At 49.6% G+C, this 22,169-nt stretch overlaps 1 long non-coding RNA gene across 1 annotated transcript in view; it reads right to left on the reverse strand.

Moving 5' to 3' along the window:
• LOC306809855 overlaps positions 1-22,169 on the reverse strand; it is a 639,653-nt gene that overhangs the window by 475,188 nt on the left and 142,296 nt on the right. The window lies entirely within an intron of this gene.

Raw genomic sequence — 22,169 nt, forward strand, 5'->3', positions numbered from 1 at the left:
TCCTGGGAAAGGAGCTCTGTGAATTCCTCAGTGAACAGAGATTTGCTCCCACCTGGGAAATCCTTCCTGGGGCAGGAGGGCAGAGTTTGGAGCACTGACCCTTCCCATGGGGAGGAGCACGAGCCTGGGCCAGCCTGGAAGGGAAAGTAAAAACTGAACAGCAGAAAAACTGAAACTGAGTTTGCCAAAGCTGGGCTTGGTTTGGCCAGGCCAGGCCTGCAGTGTGGCCCTGAGCAGGGGATTCACTGAGGGAACTCTGCTGGGATGAGAAAAAACTCCCTCAGTGCAGTGAGGAAATGCAGCAGCTTTTGTCTGTTTACCAAGGACATGAACAATGTGCTAGCCTTTTATCAGTGTGCATCACATTTGTCAGGAGTACCTGGCAAGGTAAGCTTAGTCTCAGCAAACTCTATAATTAAAAATCAGATTTCAGTGCTCTGAACTCCTGGGTGTAGTCAGTGAAGAGGAAGACTGAAATATGAACTCTTCAGGAGTGTTTCATTTGCCAGAAAATTCCAGGAAATACCATTTTATACAGTGATGAAAGGTTCTGCACACAACCATTCTCTTACCAGGATCTCAAGGATGGGGCTGGTTATTTTAAGTCTTTCTAGTATTTCAAACCAGCTACTCCTCAGATCTGGTTTTGAGGCTGGTCATGAGTTCCTCTCCAGGTTTGAGGCTAACCACACTTTTGAGGAAGTCAGAAAGGGGAAGAAAAAAGCTCAGTAAAGCTGGAAGAGCCTTAACCCAGTGTGTGTAATTTAGGATGTTGTTCTGTGAGCTGGATGGGCTGGAAGTTACCCACAGCTCACAGCCCCTCCCATGGGACTGGGGCTGACCTGGGCTGGCCCTGGGGCTGCAGGGACCCCCTGGGGACCCCCTGGGGACACCCTGGGGACCCCCTGGGGACACCCTGGGGACCCCCTGGGGACACCCTGGGGACCCCCTGGGGTGCTGGATGCTGAAGTTCATGCACAGGCTGCCCTGAGGGGCTCTGGTCCAGCTCAGGCTTTTCCTCCCTCTCCCAGTGCTCTGATCCCTGAGCTCAGCTCCAGTGCCCTCTGCTGCTGCTGTCCCTGGCAGCACCTCACCAGGCATTGCTTGACCCTTTGACATGGATTTTCAGGGCAAACCTGAATATTCACCCAGTATTTTAATAGGAAAATTCTGTTGTTCTTGCCATAAGAAATTAGCAGGTTTCAAATACAGGAAAGTTTCCCATTGTGTAGAACACATTTCACACACGGCTACGGTAGGAAAACAAATTAATTTCATTTTAGTAAGAACCAGAAGATTTCAGGAGTATGTCATGTGCTTTTGTCTCCAGTTTTGTTAATAAAGAAGCTGATATTTGCATAAGCAGGTTGGTATAACCAGGAGTAATTGTTCCTTTAGAACTGATTTGCCTCTGTAACCCCAGCTCATTGGTGATGATCTATTACAAGAACTGCATTGCAGGGGCAGAGGCAGCCACTCACTCTTGCCTCTATTGCTTTATATTTTAATTTGACTTTATCTTTCATCATCAGTCCCACTAATAAATATGAAAAGGTTGTGTTCATTTATTTCTGCATCAGGAGAGCTTTGGTCTCCATGGTTACAGCCATGCAGCTTTACTTTCACCATAAGCTTGGCTTTTTTTTTTTTTTTTTTTTCCTTTACAGACTTTGCATTGTGTTCTCCATCTTGAGCTTCTCCACAGGCATTTGTAAAACAAGCATTTTTTCCATGTCTCCATATTGTTCTTGATGCAGAGCCAATCATCCAAAAGGTGCATCCCCTCCTCTGCTCCCTGTTCAGGGAACTTGGGGGGTTCAGTGTTTCTGGGCCTCTTGAAGTTCCCAAATGCTGCAGGTGCAGGGATGGGCTGTGCTGCTGAATCACACCTGCCAAAGGTCCAGAACAGCTGCACAGAAACTTTCTGTCATTCTGTTCTGTTCTATCACAAACAGCTTGTAAAACTGCTCCTGGTGCAAAGTGTGCTGGAAGCTTCAGCCTCGTGTTGTTTATGGCATTTTAAAATTCTGCCATTGACTTCAATATTCTCTTGGAAAATCTGAGTGTTTGTGGAGCTGCAGTGCTGGCACAGGACTGGCAGGTTTGACAGGCACAGATTTGACTAGAGCACTCCTCAACCCCCTGATCATTTCAAATATAAAACATGAAGGCAAACAAAGTCAGCTTTTGGACACTGTCTTGACTGATTTTGGAAGCTCAACCAAGTACAGACTCCTGGGATCAAATCTGGGAATAAATCTTCCCTTTCCACAGAGCTACAGCAGGGTCAGAAATCTGTGCTTGCCCTTAGAGCTGCCAGCCAAAGCAGAGATGTAACAGAGTCAGGATGTCCTGAAGTAATGAACTGAGAATAAACTCAGACACCTTTCCTAGAAACCTCCTGGTTAGCAATAATTACTTACCTTGATTTTTGGTTCACAGTTCCCAGGGAGAAAGTCTTGAGCTGGGGAGAGCTCTGAGGTCAGAGGGGTGAGGTGCTGCCAGGGAATGTCTCTGAAACAAAAACAGGACAGAAATTCAGCTTCTTGCTCAAGACCAGGAAATAATACTTGAGGGAATTGTCTGCTAAAAGAGACAAGGGGGTGGAATCATCATCTCACATCTGAAGTTGCTCTCCAATAATAACTGACTTTGTAAGCAGTGCTGAAAATGTGAAGCTGTTTACTCTCACACCTGATTCTACAGACTTTGAAATCATCTTAGCTGGGTTAATGTTGAACAGATAAAAATAGAGTAGAACACAGGGAAAATTAGTTTTAAAGCACAGGGAAATGCAAATGAATTAATACCACTTGAAAATACTGACTACAGAAGAAATACAGAAAGGGATTTGGGCTTGCTTCTGGGGTTTTTAAGAATTCAAATAATTGATTAATCCCAAATTGAGGAGATAAAACCATTCCTTTCTGTAGTGCAGCAATTCAAACCTCTAGCTAAGATCCCAGTCTTGATGGCAAAGAAGGATCCTGTCTTTCCCCTGAGGCTGATCTCTCCAGGCTCTAAACTTCACCTATTTCCAGAGGCCAGTTTGCTATTTTGATTAAATCCTCCCATGTATTTGTGTGCAATTCTCCTCCCTGTGTTTCACCACCTCCTTCCCATGGGCACAACTTCTCCTGTAACACAAACCCAAGTTTTTCCTCTGCAGCTCACAGCCTTCACAAGCACAGGGTCAGACAAGCTGAAGAACCTGAATTGATCGTGGAAGTGCTGCTAGTGATGACCTGCACCCCTGGGAGACAGAAAGGACAAAAAGCCTGAAGCACAGAAACTGTGAGAATATCCAGCTGTAATAATTCATGGTGGAATATGAACACTGTCATGAACACACCCAAAATAACAGGAGAGAGAAGGAAAAGTTACAAATCACTCAGCTTTCCAAGTAAAATAATCTGTCGCTGATTTCTAGGGCAACACTGGCAGTGGCCACACCGGGAGCCAGGGGCAGAAAGGGGCTGTGACATTTCTGTGAATGACAGTAATTAGGCTTAACGAGCTGGGTGCCGATCTCTGCAGAAAGCCCTGGCCAGAGCAGCCCAGCCTCACTGCAGCACAGCCTCTGCTCTCCCACAGCTCATAAACCACCTGCTTTGTAACCACTTACTCGAGACTTAGTGAGAGCACTTACTATCCAAAATTGCTCCTGAAAGATGATCCACAGTTGCAATGAGAATTTACTATTTTTTTTAGATCCCTGTGATGTCTAACACCTCACTATTTCTATATTACAGCTATTTTGGCTCACACCTTCCCCTCTGACCTGCAGGTACCAGGTGCTTTCTCTGTACCCCCTTGCCATGGGGCATTTTTGGGGTGATTTCCCACAGCTGTGCCATAACCACTCGTCCTTTGGCTGCATCCACCAAAGCCATGGAGGAACTCTGGTTAGCAGCCTGAGCTAAAGGAACTGCTTCACTCTTCCCTGAGCTTCAGCTGAATCCCTGGGAAATGAGAGGCAAAGCTCCCAGTGCACAGAAGGTTTTCCAAAGAGGGGCTCAAGCAAAGCTTTTCCACAGTGGAACAAATGCCCCCGGGCAGGAGGAATCTCTGCTGTGCACAGTCCAGGCTGAGATGAAATCACTCTTTGTGGTCAGGCTGCTGGGAAACTCAAAGGAGAAGTGAGGTGGTTGCCTGCTGAGCAGGAGGGGGATGTGGGGAAGAGGGGGAAGATGTCTTGAAATTCCAAAGGCTCTTGAAGTGATCAAAGGAGCTTTAAGGAGAAGCAAAGAGGTTTTGCCTGCTGATCACTCTATTCCTGTGCATCCCCAGATCATAAAGGCCAGATCATGCTGGCTGCAGGAAGATCTCTCTTGATCTGCCCCTCTATTCTATTAACTTAAAGATCCAACAGTGAGGCAATAAACTTAGATAATAAAGATTAAAGGAATTACAGAGGAATTTAGCATTTGGAAGGCAGAATAGCATGTTCAGATGAGGCTTGATCAAATAATAGTAATGAAAGGATTAAAACATTTGTGAGAGCTTTTGAAAAATCAACTACACACAACTCTGCACTTGCAGGCAAATAAAAGCACTGGCATGTAGAATCATGCCTGGAAGATTAAAACTTCTGGTGGCAGCTTTAGAGACTCCAGCCAGCTGCATTGAACAGGCAGCCAGGTTATCCAGGGAGACACATTCTGTGTGTGACATGCTGTGGAAGCAGCTGGGAGCCCCCAGAGCCAGCCCCAGGTGACACTGACACAAGGAGCAGTAAGAAAATGACCCTGTAAGGGCAGAGAGTCACTGTGGGACTGCAGCCCAGCCCAGAGCACAGAGCTGGGTCTAAGGGTGATCACTCAGGGGACATCAGTGCAGCTGGAAATTCTCCTCAGGGCAGGAGGAGTTTCTGTCCTCAGGCAAACACAGCAGTGTCAAACCACTCCAATGTTCAGAGCACAAGCCTTGGAGCCCAATTTTTTGCTTTCCTCCCACATTACATGTCCTTCACCCAGCATCCCTGGCAGGACTTGGACTCCATTCTCCATATGGAGCACCTTTACTATCACAGACAGGTAAAGGAATCAAACCACAGCTCTGTAAGCCCAGAATGAATGAAGGAGCACAAGCTGCAGAATTTTCTTCCTCCTTTCCTTCCTGTTCTAAACATTTCTGTGCAAACACTTTGGAGCAAAGTCAATTCATGCAAGTTCCAGAAAGTATCACATAGATCCTGTTGACTGAAACTGGTCATTAATGACAACCTTTCACTTGCAACATGTAATTTCCTCAGGGCAAGGATAAATCAGGCTTCCCTTGTGAAACACAATACCATGAAAATACAAAAAAATCTGCCAAAGAAATACAATCTATTATTATTTGTATTTCATAAATAATAATGAGATGCATGAAGCCAAGAGAATTTAGAAAAGACACAGAAGAAAAACCCAACACCCATGTCCCATTTTCCACCCTCAATCTCTTCAGACTTGTTCAACAGCTGCAATAATGATCTGCAGAAATCAATAATCTTGCTGAAGCCGTGGGAGCTCAGTTCCTTGGCTGCTGGGTGAGAGAAGAAGGATGCACCCAGGAGTGTGGGACAGCCCCAGGAGCTCACACTAAATGTGCTGTGAGTGTGCAGCCCCAGCCTTGGTGTTTGGGCTGCTGCACAGCAGGTGGTGGGTTCAGCTCCTCACTGGCAGAATCATTTCCCCAAGATGCTGCTGCCAGAAGGAGCAAGTCCTTCCCAGCAGGGCTGGGTGTGTTTCGCTGCCGTTTGTGGCTGGTGTGACAATCTGTGTGTGTGAGCCAGCCCTGGCTGTGCCTGCCCAGACTCCAAACTGCCTCTTGCTCAGCTCCAGCACAGCCAGAAGGGAACAGGAGTGAAACAGGGAATGAGGCAAACCAAGAGAAATAAAAACCAATTGAGCATTTCAACCTTCAGGAGCAGCACAGGCAGAGACCTTCTCAGCACCCTGCCACCACCAACACTCTCATTTTATCAGTAAGGTCACTCCTTGTGTCCTTTGCCCAGCTGTTACTGCCAGCTCTGCTCCCAGGTCCCTGTCCAGTGGGACAGGCAGATCCAGAGACACTATTACAGCAAGGTGGTAAAAAAAAAGAAAGTAATAAAACACTAACAAAACCTTTGGGACCAGAGGATCATTTGGGGATGCTAAAGCTGCTGGTTCACATCACTGTGAGGCTGCTGTCAATCAGCTCAAATGTCAGGGCAATCAGAGCAGGTTCTTGATGAGTGGAAAAAAGCCAAATGCCACGTTCAGCTCCCAGAAGGCTGAGGAGGGGGAGAAACTCCAGCATGTTCAGCCTAACCTCGGTCCCAACAAAAACGGCACAGACACACCCATGGACACAAGGACAGACACACAGACACACCTACGGACACATGGACAGACACACAGACACACAGACACACCTACGGACACAAGGACAGACACACAGACACATCCATGGACACAAGGACAGACACACAGACACACCTATGGACACATGGACAGACAGACACATCCATGGACACAAGGACAGACACACAGACACACCTATGGACACATGGACAGACAGACACATCCATGGACACATGGACAGACACACAGACACATCCATGGACACAAGGACAGACACACAGACACACAGACACACCCATGGACACAAGGACAGACACACAGACACACCTACGGACACATGGACAGACAGACACACCCATGGACACAAGGACAGACACACAGACACACCTACGGACACATGGACAGACAGACACACCCACGGACACATGGACAGACAGACACACCCATGGACACAAGGACAGACACACAGACACACCTACGGACACATGGACAGACAGACACACCTATGGACACATGGACAGACACACAGACACATCCATGGTCACATGGACAGACACACCTACGGACACAAGGACAGACACACAGACACACCCACGGACACATGGACAGACAGACACACCCATGGACACAAGGACAGACACACAGACACAGGTCCTGCCCCGGGCCATCCTTGCAGGTGTGCCCGGGCAGGCACAGCCCAGCCCAGCCCAGGTGTGAATCCCCCGGGCTGAGCTCCTCCCTGCGCCGAGGGCGGACACGCCGCGCTCACACCTGCCCGTCTTTCCCCAGCCATATCGACACATGGACTGCGACAGAACGAATGCTACTGGAGCCCAGAAATAGCTGCACTGGCTATAAATATATTATGAAAGAGCTTTAAACTCTGCCCTAAAGCAGTTCCCGATTGGCTGCCTGTGATGTCACACACCCGGAGCGGGGGCGCGCCGGGATGGGCAGGCTCCGCTCCGAGCCCGCCGCCGGCAGCGGGAGCGCGCACGCGGGGACGAGCGCGGTGTGACCGGAGTGTAACCACGGTGTAACCAGAGAAGCTTCCTAAAGGGTGCAGGAGCTCAGCCTTTGGGCATTAAAGACACATTGAGCGCATGCAGAAGCAGCAGGTCGGCGCTCCCCCACAGTGGTGACCTTACATTTCAAGTCAAAGGTGAGCTCGGTTCAGCACCCTTCCCTGTCCCAACGGGAATCTGGCCTTCTGTCCTTTTGAATCAACTGCTGTGGGAGCGAGGAGCATTTTACACAAACCCCAACAATATACTGCCGTCCCAGGCTGCTCCAAGCCTGTCCAACCTGGCCTTGGGCACTCCCAGGGATGGGGCAGCCACAGCTGCTCTGGGCAGCCTGTGCCAGGGCATCACCACACTCACACAAAGAATTTCTTCCCAGCGTCCCATCTACCATTCCCCTCCAGCCACTGCCCCTTCTCCTGCCACTCCAGGCCCTTTTAAACAGCCCCTTCCCATCTTTCTTGTTGGCACCTTCAGGTGAAGGCTGCATGTTTTCCACGGTTGCTCCTTCTGCCTTTCTTTGCAGTTTCATATTAAAGACAAATGTACTGAAATCAGTCATAGACAAAAACCCAAACAAACCACAAGCTCAGTGTCTAAAAAGCTGCTGCTTTCCTCGATTACTCCTAAAGGATCTCTTGACCGCTGAACGCAGCACATACCGTGGGTTACTCTGAGCGGAACAAGGCCATTGACTTGCAAACGCTCCTGGAAGGCGGGAGGCAGCGCCAGCCCGGCTCCAGCACAGCCGCAGCCCGTGTGCTCGCACTCGCACCGCAGCAAAAGCGGGACCGCCGAGCAAAGGCTCCTCACGGGCGGGCCAGGAGGAGCCCGAGCTCACCGAGCCTCACTGGGGCTGCGGGGCTCTCCCTGCCCTCGCCCGCTCCCCGCTCAGCGCGGGGGCGCCGGTGTAAACCGGGCTGCTCAGAGCTGCTGCCGGCGAACGGCAGCGCTGGGACACGGGAAAAACAGCGGGGCCGGAGTGCGGGGAACGAGGGAGCGGGAGGGGAACGAGGGAGCGGGAGAGGAACGAGGGAGCGGGAGCGGAACGAGGGAGCGGGAGCGGAACGAGGGAGCGGGAGGGGAACGAGGGAGCGGGAGCGGAACGAGGGAGCGGGAGGGGAACGAGGGAGCGGGAGGGGAACGAGGGAGCGGGCGGGGACAGGCGGAGCGCGGGGATGCGGAGGGATGCACAGCTGAGCACAGGGATGCGCGGGGATGCGCGGGCGAGCACAAGGATGCAGAGGGATGCACAGGGATGCGCGGGAATGCACAGCTGAGCGCAGGGATGCGGAGGGATGCACAGGGATGCGCCGGCGAGCACAGGGATGCACAGGTGAGCCCAGGGATGCGCCGGCGAGCACAGGGATGCGCGGGGATACGCGGGTGAGCACAGGGATGCGCGGGTGAGCACAGGGATGCGCGGGTGAGCACAGGGATGCACAGGTGAGCACAGGGATACGCGGGTGAGCACAGGGATGCACAGGTGAGCACAGGGATGCGCGGGTGAGCCCAGGGATGCGCGGGTGAGCACAGGGATGCGCGGGTGAGCACAGGGATGCGCGGGTGAGCACAGGGATGCACAGGTGAGCACAGGGATACGCGGGTGAGCACAGGGATGCACAGGTGAGCACAGGGATGCGCGGGCGAGCACAGGGATGCGGAGGGATGCACAGGGATGCGCGGGTGAGCACAGGGATACGCGGGTGAGCACAGGGATGCACAGGTGAGCACAGGGATGCGCGGGTGAGCACAGGGATGCACAGGTGAGCACAGGGATACGCGGGTGAGCACAGGGATGCACAGGTGAGCACAGGGATGCGCGGGTGAGCCCAGGGATGCGCGGGTGAGCCCAGGGATGCGCGGGTGAGCACAGGGATGCACAGGTGAGCACAGGGATGCACAGGTGAGCACAGGGATGCGGAGGGATGCACAGGTGAGCACAGGGATGCGCGGGTGAGCCCAGGGGCGCACACGGAGCTGCCGCTGCTGCTCAGCAAAGCCCCTTTCCCGGAACACCGAGACATCAGCCCAGAGTGCCCGAGGCCACGGCACCAGTGATGGAATGTGCTCCATTCTGGGAAACAGGCATGGGTTAAATTAATTCTTTTCCTAAATTAGGAAACAGCACTGACCCCCTTCACACTCCCTGGGATTACTAAGGAAGACTAATGTTTGCCCCATAAGTCACACACAGCTGGAAAAGGGGCTTTAGCAGGACATTTGAAGCACAAACACCTGAGCACAAGGCATTCTTTAGACTGAAAAACACTTCACCTGACCCCAGATCCTTCGTCCTTCACACTCAACCCTTTTACTGCCAGTCCAGCTCTCCTCTGCACAAAGGAGCCCAGGTGTTTCTTGAATTCACTTTGCCTTTCCAACACTTCTCTCATTCCCATATTAATGAAAGCCATATGGTTAAGTATTACTGCCCTCCCTGTTTTCCTCGAGGCTCTTTTCCAGAGATTTGAATTCACTTTATTAGCAGCTTTCCCTCTACTACAAAAACTCACAGAGGTTTTATGAACACCTTTCATGATTCTGAAGGTTACTATAAAACAGCTTATTTACTTGAGCCTATTTGGACACAAGGAACCAAAGATGAGTGTCTCCTATTTTCAAAAGTATCCTGGTCCAAGATCACCTCTTTTACAGCTTCCCACTTAAGAGCCACTTCAAGAATTAATGTGGCAGACTGCATATATTAAACTGGAAGCTCAGAGACACAACAGCTTGCATGAAGACAGCTGCAGTGATTTTCAACCCCAATCGAATCCTTAGCATAAATTATGAACTTGTTTTTATAAAGTAAAATGTTTGCAAACAGATAATTTTATAGCTTATTTTCTCCTGTGCAGAAATAAAAATAGGAACAGCATAAACACAGCAATTTTTGCTTTTGTCACACTGAGACCACAGTTTCCACAGACATTCCTCTGATGGGACACCATTCCAAAAGTATCTATTACATGGTTGCAGAGTAAGGAGAGGATCATAACATGCTTGGAGTCAATAATCCACAGAAATATGGTAAAACAAAGTTCCCAACAAGCTCACCACAACTATGGCTGGCAAGACCAGGAATTCTCAGTGCACTAAAATCCATTTGAAATGTTTAACTCCACCATCATTCAGGATGTTCCCTCATCTCAGCTGGAATGTAATGTGTAGTTGGTAGAGCACAGACCCAGAAAAACAGTCTAACCACAGAAACCCTGAAACAGGAAACAGCATCAGCCTTCCCTGGTAAGGCAATTCTAATATTTGGGGACGTGGTTCATTTCTCCTAACAGCAGCTGCATAAAAGGCACACAAACAAAGTTAACAAAGTTCCAGGCCAGGTTTGTGGAGAGGAGCCCTGACCCATGAGTATTTCACACACCTTGTTTTGTAACACTGAGCACACCCAGCCTGCCTGAGGTGTAAGTGTGGCACTGAGCCTGCACTGCAGACAGAAATGCAAGTACACACAGCAAAGCTGCTGCAGCTGCAGCCAGCCCCTGCCCCAGCAGCCAGGCCTGCAGAGCTGCAGTGGAACATGCAACACTGCCACCAGTGTGAGCAGTGAACACAGAAACATTTCCATCAGTGTGAGCACTGAACACCCCAACAGTTCCATCAGTGTGAGCACTGAACACCCCAACAGTTCCATCAGTGTGAGCAGTGAACACCCCAACAGTTCCATCCCAGCTCTGCTCCTGGGTCCCTGGCAGGGGCTGGGGTGAGGAGACAATTCCTGCCTCTGCCTGGCAGCAATACCTGCTCTGTAGGTCATTCCCTTTACCTCTGCAGGGGCAGTGTTGTGTACAGTGCTGCTGAAGGAAGATTTTGCTGCTTTTCAGGAGCAAGCATTAGAGGCATAGCACAGAGCCTGTGCTGCAGAGTGCATTTCAGCTGAACTAACCAATAGTCCTGGCACTGACACGGGGGAGGAGCTCTGCTTCCTATTTGCTGCCACAGATCAGAGCAGCTTACAGAAAGGCAGCGTTTTACAAATCTTTACATATGTAGCCAGAAGCTTTAGTCAGTGAGATCCAATTATAGCTTAAAAACAATTCCTATGATAGAAAAGAGACGAGAGCTCTAATGAAGGTGCCTCTCTGACAAATCAAGTTTTTTCTGGTTGTTTTTGTTCATTCATTTGATCTCAGTACTGGAATTTTGTAACAAGAATTGGCTCAGCATCTTTCAAAACATAAAGGACCTAATCCCTCCCATCAGAGAACAGGAAGTCAGAAGCCAATCTTAGCACTGACTAAAAAAAGGAATCTGGATTGTTATTTTAACTTCTTTGTTGCACATAAACAAGACCATTTTTTCCCCTGGTGCCATTGCAGGATGATGGCTCAATCCAAAGCTGATTCTCCCCCCAAAAGTGGCACCTGTTTCCAAAGAGTTTTGCCCCAGGTGGAGTTTATTAAAAATATGGCCTGTAGTACTCAGCACTTGAAAATTAATGACTTTAAATATGAACATAGTACTCCCCCAGTTTTGAAATATTCTGCTCTATTTTCCCTCCTCTCATCTTTCCCATCTGGTATGGTTTACTATTAATTTAACAAATATTTTTCTTCAAGGCAGTCAGAAATATCTCATAGCACTTTGAAAACATCAAATATTATCTTGTGAGGTAAGTTAGGACATGAAAAGTAGCATGACATACATGTGATCACACATTGTCAGTGGTAAAGAACAGCAGAAATTGCAATATGTGCTGCTCCAGAGTATACAAGAGAAACTGCTAATACACAGCAAAGAGTGAGGCTGACACCTCCCTCGAGCTTCCTTTGAAGGATGAACTGCAAAAGTCAAAAAGTCAAAAGAAGAGAGCAAACCTCACCTCAGAGGAACAGCTGCTGGTCTGCAGATCACAATATTTGTACAGGTAAAAACCCTCCAGAACAATTATCTAATAAATATGCACTTTTTCTTCACACCAGAAGCATGAGATTTTTTTTGGAGGTTACGTTTTACAAGTCTGCAATTATACAAGGGTTAAAAAATACTTTGAAAATAAATATTTGACAAGATACTCAGCCAATGCCATTGGAAGAAAATTTCCAGCTTTAAGAACAATCAGCTATTACAAGCTGAAAACAGCCAGAGTTGCTAATGTCCAGCTTTCTTCCATCAGAAGATACGAGTGGTTGCTTTAAACTCCACATGCTGAAGTTCTCTAAAATAGATTTCCTGTCCTTTCCCTCAGCCAGGGCACAGATAACATCTCTGAATAAAATCTGAAATCACAGTTTCTCCCATTAGAAGGTCAAGGTTTACAGCAGAAAAGCTTTTCTGCCACAGAGCTGCAGACTTCACAAGAGAAGGTTCCTTGCCCTGCTCCGTTCCCTCTGGAGGTGTTTTATTCTTACAGCCCAGCAGATTTCCCAGCCATCTTTGTCATTTATATTTAGCACAAGGTCCTTTCTGCTCAGCCCACCTCTGCATCTTCCAAACACAAAGAGTAAATCCTGATAACTCACTTTTCTCCTAGGGATTAGATTCCTTTCTCTTTTCTTCACTAATGCCATCATTCCAAGGTGCCTGCAAGCATGAATACACCATTATACAAAATATCAATATTTTTCTTTAAAAAAAAAAATTAAAAAATGAAAGCACTATATTTGTTCAAGCCCAGCTCAAGGAAGTTTCTGTGTTTCCAGCCTGGCCTTTGTGTTCTGCTGGTGTCCCAGTTACACAACATTGTTTGTATGGGCAGCCCAGTCCTGCAGAACCTCCAGCTTTGATCTTCAGATTGGGTATTTGCTGCAGGTTCAACAACTTTGGAAAGTTTTAGGGAATAAAACCAAATCAATTCAGATAATGAAATTAAGGAAAAGTATGTGTTGTTTAGCCCTTTGGAAAAGCCCTAATGCCTTCAAAAGCTACAGCAGAGATTTTAAATTGGCAGAAAACTACCCTCATCTGGGACATATTTTCCCATTTCCAGGAAAATATGACCGAATTTGGCCAAGTTGCAATTCTTTACTGAATTCTTTACTCTGCACAAAGTGTGTTCTCCTGAAGATTCACTGGATTCCAGAGCTGAGGATGAAATCAGTGTGCACCATCTCCTGCCACTCTCCACAGCCATTGTCACTTGGCAGCTCCTCTTTGCCTGGACCCACAGGATCTGAATGGAATTCCTCCTGCAGCTGAGGAATTCTGAATTTGTGCAGTGGCACCCAGGGCTCACTGGCACCTGTGGGGAATGGAGCTGAAAATCTCCTTTAACCACACAGAAAAGAGTGAGGATCTTTCAGCTGGGATGGAGAACCAGGCTCACAGTGCAGGCAATTCTTTGGGCATTTCCAGATATTTAATCTAGAATCTCAAATAAAGCATAAATGACTGCTGCAGGTAATTTAATCCATGGGTCAAGCTTTGTAAACTCCAGCAGGTACTTGTACATTTTACTGATTTACATTTTAATCCAACAGGTAGTTGTACATTTTTACTTCCTAAAAAAAGCAAAGACAAAAATTTTTCACAAAATGTGACTCATTTGTGCCTTTGCTTTTTTTAGGTAGCTGTGCTTTTAACAACTGAATATAAGCAACACAATATAATATATAATTACTCCTAGTAAGATCTGGTGGTATTTTTATTACCAGAATGAGTAGATCAATGCAGACATACCACTATTTCCTAACATTAAATACAGAATTAATACAGAATGGGGCACATGAAGCAGATTGAGCTCAGGTTTGTTCTACTGAATTATTTTGGGCAGGAAAATCTTCACACATATGAAGAACAGATTGGTGGGCTGGGGTAAGGCTCATATTCAGGTAAACCACATCAGATTAAAATTTGAGCCCAGAATTTCCAAAGGTAAGGTACAAACCTCTAACACTGATGTCAGAAAGGAGCAGAGCACAGTGCTGCTGGAATTGATATGATAACTGCTGCAACTCTGAACAAGAGCTTGGAACAGAGCCAGAGAGATGGTGCACAAACAAAGAAACAAATTTAAACCATCTTTCTTTGAGGGTAGAAGAAAATGACCAATGCAAGGCCCAAGAGAGCTGCTGTTGCAGCTCTCTTTGCTGGAAGGAAATGAAATGCAAATTTGATTGCAAGTGGTTGTGCACAACCTGCAGAGACACAGCCAGGCTCAACAGGAGTCAGAGCTGGCAAAGGGAAGGGATGCTCTGGGTGCAGCCACTGAAACACCATCAAACAGCATCAATCCCCCTGGGGCTGGGTAGTTTATTCTGTTTTACTGAAGATTTACTCAGCACAAACACCAGGGCACAAGAATCCTTGGGGAAAAAAAAAAAAAAGTTTCTGTTCCTAGATTTTGCTGTGCTAATTGGAGGAGAGAAGTTCTGACTGAGCTTTGTCTTCAAAGCAGAAAGATTAAGTTTTGTAGCTGGAGAGTATGGCTGGAGGATAAACACATGCATTTAAAAATACCAAAAAGTATTATCAGTGCAAGCAGAGATTTTGTAGCTATCTGTACATCCTCTTCAAGGACTAGGAGTCAAAGAAGTGGAAATATCCACACATAACTAAAGCAGCTGCATGTCTGAATAGACACCTTTTCCAATCATGCTTTAACACAAAAAAATCCTGTCTCAAAAGGCAACCAGCACTTACCCATGGAAACAATAAGAGAGCAGCAGATACAAGAGTCTGGGGCAGGAAAGCCTGGCAAGAGAAAGTTCAAAATCTTGTGGGACCCACCTGGACAAACGTGGCACCTTCCCTTCACAGGAGCTGGAAAAGTGATGGCACAAAGCACCAGGAACACAAAAATCTTGGCATGAGCTCCCAGCTGGGGGGATGAACCTAAGAGCAAAGGAGGCAGAAAGGAGTCAGCAGAGCATTGATCCCACCAGAGCCCCAGAAACAGAGCCATCAGCACCTGCTGGGACTCCTGGAAAAGAACCAAACCCTTCTACACCTAGCACAGGTGAAATGTGCTGAAATGTGCCTGCCTTCTGGGGTTTCCACTCAGGTGTTTGTAGGGCTGGGGCAGGGTCTGCAGGTGTTTGCTATGTTGGGGTGTATAGAGGTATTTGCAGGTGTTTATAGGGCTGTGTCGGGGTCTGTACCTGTCCCTAGGTGTTTATAGGGCTGTGTCGGGGTCTGTACCTGTCCGCAGGTGTTTATAGGGCTGTGTCGGGGTCTGTACCTGTCCGTAGGTGTTTATAGGGCTGTGTCGGGGTTTGTACCTGTCCCTAGGTGTTTATAGGGATGTGTCGGGGTCTGTACCTGTCCGTAGGTGTTTATAGGGCTGTGTTGGGGTTTGTACCTGTCCGCAGGTGTTTATAGGGCTGTGTCGGGGTCTGTACCTGTCCGCAGGTGTTTATAGGGTTGTGTTGAGGTTTGTACCTGTCCGCAGGTGTTTATAGGGTTGTGTTGAGGTTTGTACCTGTCCGCAGGTGTTTATAGGGCTGTGTCGGGGTCTGTACCTGTCCGCAGGTGTTTATAGGGCTGTGTTGGGGTCTGTACCTGTCCGTAGGTGTTTGCAGGGCCGTGTCAGGGTGCAGAGGAGTGTTTTTAGGGTCCGTAGGTGTTTATAGGGCTCTGTCAGGATGTATAAAGGGTATTTGCAGGTGTTCATTGGTAGGGCTGTTTTGGGCTCTGTACCTGCCCGTGTCTGTAGGTCCGTAGGTGCCCATAGGGCTGTGTCGTGGCCTGCACCTGTCGCAGGTGTTATCACGGCGGCGCCGGGGTGTCGCGGGGTGTATTTGGGGTGTATTTGGGGTATTTATGGGGTGTTTTTGGGTGTTTCTGGGTGTTTTCCGGGAGGTTTCAGCGCGGTTGTTGCGGGCCCCGCCGCCCCTCAGGCCCCGCGCGCGCCCCGGCGCCACCTGGCGGCTGCGGGCCCGCGGCAACGCCCGCGGACAAGATGGCGGCGAGGGCCGGGACAGAACCGGGACAGAACCGGGACAGAACCGGGACAGAACCGGGCACAGCCGGGCCGGGACAGAACCGGGACAGAACCGCGTACAGCCGGGCCGGGACAGAACCGCGTACAGCCGGGCCGGGACAGAACCGGGCACAGCCGGGCCGGGACAGAACCGGGACAGAACCGGGCACAGCCGGGCCGGGACAGAACCGGGACAGAACCGGGACAGAACCGGGCACAGCCGGGCCGGGACAGAACCGGGACAGAACCGCGTACAGCCGGGCCGGGACAGAACCGGGACAGAACCGGGACAGAACCGCGTACAGCCGGGCCGGGACAGAACCGGGACAGAACCGGGACAGAACCGGGACAGAACCGGGCACAGCCCGGGACAGAACCGGGACAGAACCGGGACAGAACCGCGTACAGCCGGGCCGGGATAGAACCGGGACAGAACCGCGTACAGCCGGGCCGGGACAGAACCGGGACAGAACCGGGCACAGCCGGGCCGGGCCAGGGCCCGGGACAGAGCCGGGCAGGGACAGAGCCCGGGACAGAACCGGGTACAGCCGGCCCGGGACAGAGCCCCGGGACAGAGCCCGGGACAGAGCCCCGGGACAGAGCCCCGGGACAGAACCGGGACAGAGCCCCGGGCACAGAGCCCCGGGCACAGAGCCGGGCCGGGACAGAGCCCGGGACAGAACCGGGACAGAACCGGGCACAGCCGGGCCGGCACAGAGCCCCGGCACAGAGCCGGGGCACGGACTGGCTGTGAGCGCACAGCAGGAGCGGAGCAGCAGCGGAACCGCCGCTGCTCTGCCGGGGACACTCGCACGTCCCGCAGCCGCAGCTGCCGCCGGGCACCGGCTGCGCCCTGCAGAGCTCCCGGGCTTCACCTGCCACAGCAAATTAAACACCTCAGCAAAGTTAAAAGCTAGACACTGTAGTGCTGTTCCTAACTGAAAATGCGAAAAACACAACACTAAGGCAGCTCCGTGAAAACTGTGGTGCAGGGCCAGGCCCACCCAAAGTGATGCTCGAGGAGATGCAGCCACAAAAGCTGTAATCAATTCTGGGGAAGGAAAACACCCGGATTACACGGCTGCTTGGAGATGTGCAAGGATCAAGAGAGGTCAGCAGTAAAACTGGTGTATCATTTCACTTGAAGAGGTCTGAAGGAAACAGAAAGACTTCCAAGGAGCAAAGAACACAAATTATTTCTGGATTTCTCATCAGAACTAACAGGCACTGGAAAGTGCTGGAAAGTCGTTTCTGTCTTCTCTAATTTTTATTTAACACAAGTACAAGTGGCACTTGACTAAACCAAAAGACTTCAGCTGACATGAACTAATATTTGAATGAAACCTGTTCCCTACTAAGTAGCTCACTTTGCAGCATCATCCTCAGCACGCTTGAAAATTCATTTTTTGTAAATGTAAACAGCACTAACGAGATTTGTGTCTTGCCCACTGCAGATGTGTAGATGACAGAAGAAAGACAAACACTGTCAGTGGTTTAACCACATGAAAATGATGTGAGTATCCTGAACCAAGCATTGTGTCATCACCTTGAAAATGCTGAACACAAAACCAAACCAAAGATCCCACGATGTGGATATGTGTAAGTGCAAATCTTTGACAACCACATAAGAAAAGATGGTGTCAAGGAAGAGGCAGGGGAAAAACTCCCTGAATAATGAAACTGGACAAGTTTTCCTTTTTTTTTTTTTTTTTTTCTTCCCTTGGAGACAGAAATAAATCACATCAACATTTTACTGTTAAAATGAAGGAAGGGGGTGAAGGGAAGCTATTTTAAAAGTTGGTTTAGGAGCATCTTATGTCACGATAGGAGAAAATTTTAAACAAACTGTCCCAAGAGAACATTAGGAACTTTCCTAGTATCACCACCAGGCTCAGGTGGGATATCGGCTTCCTGCAGGTCACAAGGGGAACGCTCCCAAGTGCTCCTCACTTTGGGACTCGGAGCCTTTCTCTCTTTTTTGGTGGTGGTGGGGAGGTGTCTCCGTCTACAGAGGGCAATTCAAAGCCTCTCTTTGCCTTGAGGCGTGCCCCGTTCCTTAGCAGTGGAGCTCAGAGCTGCAGGGGAGCTGCTGCCCCTCGGATCCTCGACACGGTCCCACCGGAGCCCAGCCTCGCACACCGGCAGCCTTCAATCCTACAAACCAAATAACCGGGACCAGGCACAGCGATTGACAAGGGAAACATTCTAAACAAAAGTGTGCAAAGCTGAGCTGCTTTACCCAGCGCCGCACCCCAGCCACGGGAGAGCCGTCCGTGCGAGCAGCGGCAGCTCCCGGAGCATCGCCCGGGCCGGGGCCGCTCGGGAGCTGCGCGGCTGCAGCGGGACCCGCCGTGCCTCCTGCCGGTGCTGCAGCCCCCCGGCTGCTCCCGGTGCCCGCGGAAGGGCCGGCTGGGAGCAGCCCCCGCTCCGCGCCCACCTCCGCACCCAGCGCCTCCCGGGCGGGGGCTGCTCCGGCCGCGCCATCCCGAACGCTCCCGGTGCGCTCCCCGTGCGCGTCCCCGAGCGCGCGTCCCCGAGCGCTCCCCGGCGGTGCGGGGCGCTCCCGGCGCTGGTTTTAATCACCGTGATGAAATTAAAGGGCTGCAGAGGAAAACGCAGCTCCAAGGTGCTCGAAACTCCCGTCCCCGTTTGAGCCTATGGAAAGGATTTAAGGTTAGAGACATACCTAGCTCACAACTAGGTTTTGTCCGTACAAAAGAAATTCCACTGTGTTACAAGAACACTCTTCTCATGCCTAGAACTTACTGCCACAGCTGTGAGGGTCTAAAGGCACCAGGCTTGCAGTTAAAGTTAGGATCTTTTCTTTGACCTTTTCTTATACAGCTTCGTGGAATAGACAAACATGTGGCCATTGCAGAATTATGTTTTCCTTTCTGCAGTGTGCTGGGACTCTCACCTACTTCATCAGCCAATCTCCCATTTGCTTCCAACTCTTGACTCTTATTTCCATTTTCTCTTGCAGCTGTGGGTGGTGAGGCCACTTTCAGCACTGATTTGGACAGGACAGACTGTGACACACCAGCTGTGTGGTTGTAAGCACACCGAGCAAATGTCATTTACAAAAGCACAACCCCTGCACTGGGTGCTGTCTTTACCTGCTCTGGCTCCTTCCCCAGGAGCTGCTGCTGTCTGTTCCTCAGTTCTGAGCACTGCCATTCCATTTGTGATTACACAAAAACCATTATCAGTACCTGGGCATTGCCAGGTCTCACGAGAGCACTCTGGAGAAGTCACTGCACCACCCAGGACAAGAACCACGTCCTGATGTGGAGACAGTAAATACACTCATACACCTTCTTAAACATAGCACCACAGAGCCTGAAAAAGTCTCTCACTGATGAAATGCAAGGTATTTCCTTATGCTATCAGGTAATAAAATAGTTGTTCAATAGAAAGGAATGTTAATTGGAAATTATATCTTATTAGCAACACCACTGAACTTGGGATAAGAACTGCTGGTTTAATAGCACAGCACTTCTTTAATAGCATTGTGCTACATGCCTCTAAAGCATTTTTAAATCAAGCACACGACATTCAGTCCCCAGAGACAAATTTATCTCCTGTGAGAGGAAAAGTACACAAGTGATCTGTCAGAGCTGCACAAGGAGTCTGAATTCCTGCACCTTGGCTGCAGCCTCACCTCCCCAAGGACCAGCTGTGCCATTTCTTGCATACCTCTACAGCATCCAAGAATATTATTACTATCCAACACACCTTCCCTCGTGTTAGCACTGCAGCCAGGTATGAAGCTTAAAGCTGGTTTTTCCTCTCCAGCATTACCACACACAACTACATCCCAGAATCTGAGTGTGACACTTGCATTGCAAGGAACAGAAGACCTCTGTTAAGTCTGTAACTAGAATGCCACAGATCATTTGAAGATAAAAAAGTTTCAAAGGGGTATTTAGCACTAGTCTAAATCTTTCTCCTGTTGGTATACCAGGGAGAGTAGGATTTTTACTTGATTACTTATGAAAATCCTGCATCTGTAAGCACACATGAATTTTCAATTTCATAAAATAACCCAAGCCCTAATGCCTTGTTAGGAGCTCACCTTGAGAAGTAAAATGCTGCTGGGTTTAAAGGACAGAGGCAATTAACAGCTGCATTCCTTCCTCAAGGAGGCAGCAGTAGGGAAAGTTAAGAGCCTTCCTTTGAGTAAGTTTCTCAGTTTTCAGAAAACTACTGTAAGGATGAGGGCTGTGTAGAAGCAGCACTGCTGACCTGTGTGAGTGCACCTCATTCCCTGGTGCCCCAGAGCAGCTCCTGTGCAGAGCCAGCCCTGCCAGCCTCACCCTCTGCTCAGACATTCCCTAAGGAATTCTCAGTGGGGGACACCACAGGCCGAGGCAGGGAGCACTGCAGAGAGCTCAGACCACTCCAGGAATGTCTGATCCAGCACTGCTTCCAGGTGTCCTGTGAAAAGGGAGGGGAGGGGAGGGGAGGGGAGGGGAGGGGAGAGGAGAGGAGAGCTCAGCTCCCCCAGCTGCAGGACACACACTCCAGTGCCCAGCACAGCACACACACACAGACACACACACACACAGACACACACACACACACAGACACACACAGACAGACACGGGGGGCAGAGCAGAGCTCTGTGCTCAGCCCCAGAGCAGCAGAACAAAAGGCACAGGCAGAGGGCTGAGCACAGCCCAGGACTCTCCTCCCTGGGTAAATGTTCACAGGGGCTGCCAAGGCAAAGGAGGTGGCAGAAAACATTTGCAAGTGAAATGGGTTTGAGCCCAGGCTGTCCCAGGGATACTCACAGCAGTGACAGCCCCTGTTGCAGTGACAGCAGTGACAGCCCCTGGGACAGTGACAGCAGTGACAGCCCCTGGGACAGTGACAGCAGTGACAGCAGTGACAGCCCCTGGGGCAGTGACAGCCCCTGGTGCAGTGACAGCAGTGACAGCCCCTGGTGCAGTGACAGCCCCTGGTGCAGTGACAGCAGTGACAGCCCCTGGGGCAGTGACAGCCCCTGGTGCAGTGACAGCCCCTGGTGCAGTGATTGCAGTGACAGCCCCTGGTTTAGTGACAGCCCCTGGTTTAGTGACAGCCCCTGGTGCAGTGACAGCAGTGACAGCCCCTGGTGCAGTGACAGCCCCTGGGGCAGTGACAGCCCCTGGGGCAGTGACAGCAGTGACAGCCCCTGGGGCAGTGACAGCCCCTGGGCAGTGACAGCAGTGACAGCCCCTGGTGCAGTGACAGCCCCTGGGCAGTGACAGCAGTGACAGCCCCTGGTGCAGTGACAGCCCCTGGTGCAGTGACAGCAGTGACAGCCCAGCCTGCCCCAGGAGCAGAGCTCTGGCTGCTGCTGCAGGGCCACCAGGAGAGCACTGCAGGAACAGCCTGGGCTGCTGGCCAGGAGGGAAAAATAAACCCACCTGCTGTCACACTTGAGGAAAAGGATGCATTCTTCCTCAGTTTGATTTATCTGATGAAGTAATTGAGAAAAAAACATTTTATTTCTATATCCATTTATTATTTTGGTCTGTAAAAATATAAGACTAATATACAACTACATCTAGCTTGATTTTTGTAAAATCAATCTTCATTCAGTGAGATACCAATGTACATTATACATTAAAGTTGTAAGAAAAATACTGATATTTGACATTTTAAACAAGTTCATTCATGTAAAAATCACATTGCAAGTAAAATTTAATTAGAAAATACATAATATTCACAAAAATACACATGTTAAAGACAGCTTGTGAGAACGTTGTCCTAAATTTAATTCAGGTGTGGAAAAAAAACATGTGATTCACAGTTAGGCTTGACTTCTCCAGTACCATCACAGAACTTAAAAGTAAATGCATCTTAATTCTATTAAGAATTTGTTCTTCCTATTAAGGTGCACTTAGATCTCCCAGTCACCACGGAGGAATCACCTTCCCCCCTCTGTGCATG

The sequence above is a fragment of the Erithacus rubecula genome (assembly GCF_903797595.1).
Source record: "Erithacus rubecula genome assembly, chromosome: 18".
In the NCBI taxonomy this organism is placed as follows: Eukaryota; Metazoa; Chordata; class Aves; order Passeriformes; family Muscicapidae; genus Erithacus; species Erithacus rubecula.